This window comes from Pinus tabuliformis, chromosome 7 (assembly GCF_031772625.1).
Source record: "Pinus tabuliformis cultivar Carrire ecotype Pingquan chromosome 7, CPIR1, whole genome shotgun sequence".
Taxonomy (NCBI): Eukaryota; Viridiplantae; Streptophyta; class Pinopsida; order Pinales; family Pinaceae; genus Pinus; species Pinus tabuliformis.
Genome location: NC_142293.1, coordinates 1,607,538,497 through 1,607,546,063, shown reverse-complemented (window position 1 = coordinate 1,607,546,063; position 7,567 = coordinate 1,607,538,497). Strand labels below are relative to the sequence as shown.

Here is a 7,567-nt window from a genome sequence, read left to right as displayed (position 1 = left end):
GGTTTTCTTGTAGAAAAGTTTTGACATACCATTAGTTAGTCTCATTCTCACAATTATTCATTTATTTCTAAATTAGTAATAGTAATTGGATGTTGGTTTAAAATTAAAATTATATATGTTTTAATGATAGATAAAATTGACATAGAGGAGATCACTAAAATTATTTATTAATGTTGCAGAAAGTTATATTTTTTTGTTGATTGATAATGATAAGAAATTGAAACAATTCCTCTCTTAGTAAAATTGAAGAGGATATTATTGTTGATTATCATAGCATTATAATAAAAGAAATAATTTATATACATCTATACAGAATTGTCATATATATATATATATATATATATAGAGAGAGAGAGAGAGAGAGAGAGAGAGAGCATCTTTGTTAGGTATTAACTTCAGTAAATTATATTAAGCATTTCTTAATTGTTTAAAAAATCTTATTGTGAGAAACATGAATAATTAGATTGCATAATTCATAACAAATGCATCCCACATATATATCTAATATTTTCTTTCAATGGAAAGTCCATTGATCCCAACATTCACAATTTCATGACAATTACGAGTTAAAATATATGTACATCATAATTAACATGCATCATTACTTATACCTTTGAATAATGTGTGTTGGAATGCTTGAATCTTTTGGCACAAAATATTCTCAACTTAATAGTTCTCAAACGAGTGGGAGAAGAATCAAGTCCATTGGACATTGCTTCAAATAATTATATAAAAATATATATATACAAAACAAAATATAAGTGTTAAAGTCTATTTTAAAAAAAGTGTTTTTATATAATTGTCAGGACAAAGATTGAATTTATAATTTTGCAAAAAATCCATAAGTCAATTATAATTCCCTCATTTATAGATGAGTTACAAATCAATTGAGAGAAGCCAAGAAATAGCAGAACACTTCAATTTGTTTGCAACATAAATATCCGACATTATTATCAAACGGAAAAAATTAAGAATTGAATCACCCAGAAAAATTGTATAATATGAATGATGTTGAAACATTTACAAAGGATACGTTCCTGGTTAATAACTCATTAATTTTGGGTTATTAGAAAATGTTTTCCACTATATGTTGCTATTTATATCACTGGGAAATAATTGGAGAAAACAATTGTTTGATTGTTTTGATTGTGTATTTTTTTAATACTTATATTTTATTTCTAAAGAGTTTGTTTTCCCATATTAATTTGGTATCAAAACCCATATGGCCCTGACCCTTACCCGGGCAAGGAAATAGAAAGCGTATGTATGTGTCTTCCCATTTCAATTTGCTATCAAAACCCATATGGGCATGGGCCGTGGTCCTTACCGGGCCAAGGAAATAGAAAGCATATGTATCTGTTTTGACATGTATTCGTAATGTAATTTTATTTGAATTTGTTGTCCATAAAATAAACCTGCAGTGTGGACAACTCGAGTTACGGGGCCAAGGAAATAGAAAGCATATGTATCTGTTTTGAGATGTATTCGAATGTGTTTTTATTTGAGTTTGTTGTCCATAAAATAAACCTGCAGTGTGGACAAGTCGAGCTACTAATGCTCATGAGGAGAGCAGTATTGGCTGTAGTTGTTGCTTTCCATGGTGAAGTTATCAGGCAGGTACTGAATCTGCTGTGTTTTTAACAGTTGGGAGAAGCACAAAAGCCCACCAGTCTGTCCAGAGGAGTCTGCATGCAAAGGAGTCTGTGGTGCGTGGAAGACCCATTTTCAGCTGCAACCTTACGTGGAGAGTTGTGCGCATAAGGAGGCCGAGCTTGGCATACGTCTCTGTGGAGACACTGTCAGTGGTGTCATGGATGATTATTGCTGGTGTGTTGGAAGACTTATGTGGAAGAGGCGAACGAACGTTGTTGAGTTGGTGTGGTCGTGGATCTGTGGTAACCTGTGCGTAGAAAAAAAAACCCTTCCACGGTATGAAGGTGAATTACGATGTTTTAATGGGAGTGCTTTGTTCGATGTGGTATTCTTTTGACGTGTGGTAACCAATTATGTATACGATCTCTTTAATGGCTATGGTAAAGAATAAGTGATTGGTAATGTGGTTGCCTACTAATGAATTTAGGGTAAGAATTTTGGATTTTCGAAGATAATTTTATTGAGTTTAGCTAATTCAAAGTGTAGGGATTTTATTAGAGTTGGTTAATTTAGCAAATTACATTTATTAGAGTTGCTTAATTTAGCAAATTATATATATGTGAATATGGAAATCCAAGATATTTATTGAGTATACAATCTCTTTAATGAGTCAGTTAATTTAGCAAATTACATATATGTGAACATGGAAATCTAGGATAATTATTGAGCATGCATTGTAGAAAATAAGTTATTGGTAATGTGGTTGCCTACTAATGGATTTATGGTAAGAATTTTGGATTATGGAAGATAATTTTATTGAGTTTAGCTAATTCAAAGTGTAATGATTTTATTAGAGTTAATTAATTTAGCAAATTACATATATGTGAATATGGAAATCTAGGATAATTATCGAACAATGATGTTAAAGATAATGTTGTGGGTGGTATAAACAATTTTAGAGCAGGAGGTAAATAAGAAGCAATAGCAATTAAAGGATGATGGACAGCTAACTGAAAGTTTGTGAGTTTGTGGAATAGATACTTGATTAAAGTCTATTATTTGTCACATTTATGTATTAATAGGCAAGTTTATGATGTTTTGTAGTGGTCATTCAAAATTTTGTAATATTCTTTAGCTATAATTGTGTGTACCCCATGAAGTTCCCAGCAATCTTAAATCCACTTTGGAAGTGTAGGTTTGTGGTAAGCCAAAAACCACTTGAGAGTGTGTGTGTAAGTGCAGGTTTATGGTAAGCTGAAAACCACTTTGTAGCATAGGTTTGTGGTAACCTAGAAACCACAAATGTGAGAGTGAAGTAGGCACGGATTCTTGTAGCATGGTTTAGGGTCAATCAAGAAAACTACAGGCATGGTTTAGGGTCAGCCGACAAAACCATGGGCATGGTTTAACCTAAGACTATAAAACCTAGTGCATGGTTATGGGTAATCCAAGGAAACCCAAGTTGGTCATAATGGAGGGGGACTTATAAGTACATGTACAAGAATGAATATATAATGGTTGACTAAACCATGGACATGAAGGACATCCCATTAGAGTGGCCATTGCTGGTTGTTCTTTTATATGGACATCAAAATATTCTTTTTGTTCATGTTTGTAAACACCCCGGCCACAACCAGACTTTTTTTATTGAGATGGAGACAAATAGTCATTAGGGGGGACTTGGAAAATCTATTTCCTACTTGTCTTGGTTGTGATGCTTTCTATGTACAAGAGTTAGTTCCCAGTGTTTAGGAGTTTGTTAAGGTCTAGTTGGTGGATAGATTCTCTCCAACTAATTAGCCTCCTAAATTGGTGCGTGTTTGAGATATTCACTCAATCAAAAGATTGTATGTCCAAAATAGATTAGCTCGAGACATAGTTCCTTATGCTTATAATATATTAATGTGAATTGAATTTTTAGTATCTGTGTGATGTACATGTGATATCCTCATTTTAATGCACAGAAATCTCCATATCTATATAACATATTATTCTATGATTAAAATTATGTTATATAAAATAGATAATACTACACCATTTTCTTTACTTACTATTAGCAAATCTTTTTAATCGTTATGAATTTAAGTGATTTCTTTATTGTATTATTTTATTTTGTTTCTTATTTGACACCCTATTTAACATGACATTCTTGAGCAAATGCAGAGTGGATGAACATTTTGTAATGCAATCCTTAATGCATTTCCCTAAATATGACACACCACTAAGGCATAGACAAACACTTTGTCCATAGGATTATTAAATATGATCATATATTTTTAATTGGAAAATATATTTTTATTAATTTATTAATATAAAGAAAGAAATTGTTGTGAAATGTTTTTATAATTTAATTTATAATTGTTTTTTCAAATATTTATTAATAAAAATATTAAAATAATAAAAATAAAATTTAATATTAAACAAAAAAATTATTTGAATAAAATGTATTTAATCGAAATTACAATTTGGTTGAGAAAAAATTATGCTCATTCTACAGCCTAGTATGATGTGTAACTTTGTCTGTCTCTCATCAAAGTTGAAATTTTGCTTATGATGACCCAAATAAAAATAAAAATAAAAAATTAAATAACTACACAAAATATTTAAATAATATGGTTCATAAAAAAAATTCACATGAAAAAATTGGATCCCTCTCAACTCATGTTAGATCAGTGTTTAAGATGGATCTATGCTAGTATTATTAGACAACTATACCTCTCACCTTTCTTCCAAAATATATTAACATCTCTAAGATGCTCTCCAACCAGAATGTGGAGGGAAAATTGCCTCTCATGTTAGGATCGTGAAATATTGATGGAATTTATGGGGCCCTCACAATAGCCCTATTAAACTTCACTGGGTAAATTTATCAATAGTTTTTTGATTTCAAGGTTATGAGAACCCATGATTTTTTCAATAGTATTCATCTCTAATATAGCATATTTAAAAAAGAAAAACTTCATCTTAATTAATCTAAGTGACGAATGGAATCTTAGTAATAGTCTTCATGTTGATTGCTCTAGCTTACTAATAGAATCTTAGCAATAGAAACCAACATTTCTCTTAGTATTTCCCTAAATAAACACTCAACCATGTGATTATTAAATATAGTTAAAAAAAAAATCTTAAATATTCAAAAAAAAAAATATATATATATATATATATATATATATATTTAAAATGCAAAATACAGTAAAACTATCATTTTTATTTTTCAAAATCCAAAATATCATTTTCAACTTCAAACCTGCATTGCCATGCCATATGGACTGGGAACCTCAATTACCTGATATAAGGATTGACTTAAAGCCTAATCAAGTTTAATTTAATTTAACGTGGATTGAATTAACGGATTTGATTAATGTTTAAATATATTATTAGTATTTTTATTGGGTCATTTTCAGGGAATTTAATAGATTTTCAAATATTTTAAAAATATAAAAGAGCAAAATAAATCACTCCACTTCATATTCCGAATATTCCCAAATCTCCTTCTTTTCCTAATATTTTCAAATCTACAGTAAGCTTAACATATTTGGAAATCCACAATCACCTTACGCTCAAGTTTAATATTATTCCTCAAGGCATTTGGTGATGCTCACGAACCATTAATTGCGCTTCGGACCAAGACCAACAAGAAATTAGATGTCGACTGAGCTCAAAATGAAAATGAGCTTAAACGCTGGAAAATTTAAGCTGCATTGAGTATACAACCACAATTTACAGATTTGCTGGAAATGTTACAGACGAAGTAAATCAACGAGAAATGCAATGAACTACAAGCCTTTCACATGATATTGCTAAGTCAATTCAACTTGTTCAGTAAAAACGGTCTGCTCGAGTACTATCATTTTGCCTGCTCGAGTACTATCATTTTGCTGGATCCTTTTGATGCATATATGGCCTTGTCTAAATTGTTAGGAGGAGATCCTTTTTCCTGGACTGCTCGCTTGGTAAAAGGATTGAACCATTTTAACTGCAACAAATCAAGATTTAACCTCAATTTCTTCCGTCGGATTCCGTCACCGGAATCTCCAAAAAGTCGCATTATAGACAACTCCATTCCCTTCGCAGTTGTCTATAAAGCGACTTTTTGAAAGCTTTTCCGGCGGGTTATTCCGGTCGAAATCCGGCAGGAATTTATTGGAATCGCAAGTTTGATAGCTAGTTTCTGCACAATGAAAGCCTCGCGGGGGTTTTCCAGGGTGCTGAATCCAAATATGCAGTTAAAAAACCATTTTAACTGCAACAAATCAAGATTTAACCTCAATTTCTTCCGTGGGATTCCGTCACCGGAATCTCCAAAAAATCGCATTATAAACAACTCCATTTCCTTCCTTCTTGTCCTTATAATTCCATTTGCTGCCTCTCCTTTTATGAAATTCCTCACCAACAACGCTAACTCTTTTTTCCTCACCGTCTTTTTCAAGTGCATTCCAATTCCCCGCTCTTCACAAACGAATTTCGCATTTGTTTGTTGTTCCGCAAAGAAGGGCCAGCATATCATCGGCACCCCTGCGCTTATGCTCTCCAACGTGGAGTTCCACCCACTGTGAGTTAGAAACCCCCCAACAGATTGGTGTGGTAATACTTTTATCTGGGGTGCCCACTCCACCGGCAGACCTCTATCCTTTCTTTCCTCCAGGAATTCCTCTGGTAAAATGGCAGATTCACCATGAACTATATCTGGCCTGATAACCCACAAGAAGGATTGGTTGCTGGAGGCCAGTCCCCATGCAAATTCCAGGAGTTGTTCATTAGACAAAACTGTCAAGCTTCCCAAACAAACATACATGACGTAGCTTGGCTTCCGAGTATCCAACCATGTGAGGCAGCTCCTTTCTTCTTTCCAAATACTCAATTCATCTGGGAACCCATCCTTAGCCTTACAATGTAACGACTGAGAGAGCAGCAAAGGGCCAATGGCACAGACAGGGAAGTGAAGTGAGGGTGCCTCCAAAACTGGGCCTTCGAGCTCAACGAAAGTGTTGAGTATTAATCCATCTGCTGCTAACGTGCCCTGGGCTTGATTTATTGCATTTTGAAAGAAGAAATCCGAAGGGGCAGAAACTGGGCAGCTCCTTCAACCGCAGCGGGGGCATTCCCGGGATGCAAGTTATTATCACTTGATCAAGAGATTCTCATTGAGGCAGCTCTCATCTGTGAAATATGAATAATTTTCTGTCTCAATATTCCAGTACACAAGCGAGCGTATTGTTGTTAATAAAAATGAAGCTGAATACGAATAGGTTTACAATCTGCGTTAGTAGTACATGTTCTGCACATCGTTCTTCCCCGCCTCCATGTTCAATGGATCCAGAATTATGAGAAAGACGTCCTTAAAGTTTTGACAGTACTTCATGGAGCACCAAGGAAAATTAGAAAAAACAAATTTAAGTGTGTTTTTTTTGGTTTTTTCTCCTTTTAAATAATAAAAAGCAAGTCAATACCCATAATAAGTTATAAATCACCATAATTTTAAGAAATTATAAAATTAAATTAAATAGTAATTTTATTTTAAAATATCATTATTAATTAAAAAACTTAATATATGAATTAAATTTATAGATATATTATTATAAAAATAAAAAATCAAAATTTTTAATTATTAAGATTTATTTTCAGTTTTATTATGGAGATTTTGAATTTATAAATAAACTCTATTACGATACGATAGATTAATATTATAGTTTACTATTATTACATATTTAAAAAAATTATAATTCATGGTTTATTTTTTTTAATTAATCAATTTAATTAAAAGAATAGAAAAAACATAATTTATTTTTAAGATAAATTTGAACATTTTATTTGTGAGTGCTATTAAAAATATTCTGAAATATTTAAATGGAGGTTAAGTCTATACTCTAACATCTACTTAATAATTATTGATAATTAAATTAAAAATTTAGAAATAATGATAATGATAATAGAAAAATGGCGGCTAAACGCCTACAGACAGGCATGACCATAA

General features: G+C 32.1%; 1 pseudogene; it reads right to left on the bottom strand.

The window, feature by feature from the left end:
• Window positions 1-1,609: 1,609 nt before the first annotated feature.
• On the bottom strand, window positions 1,610-6,898 carry LOC149254307 (7-deoxyloganetin glucosyltransferase pseudogene; annotated as a pseudogene).
• Window positions 6,899-7,567: the final 669 nt, after the last annotated feature.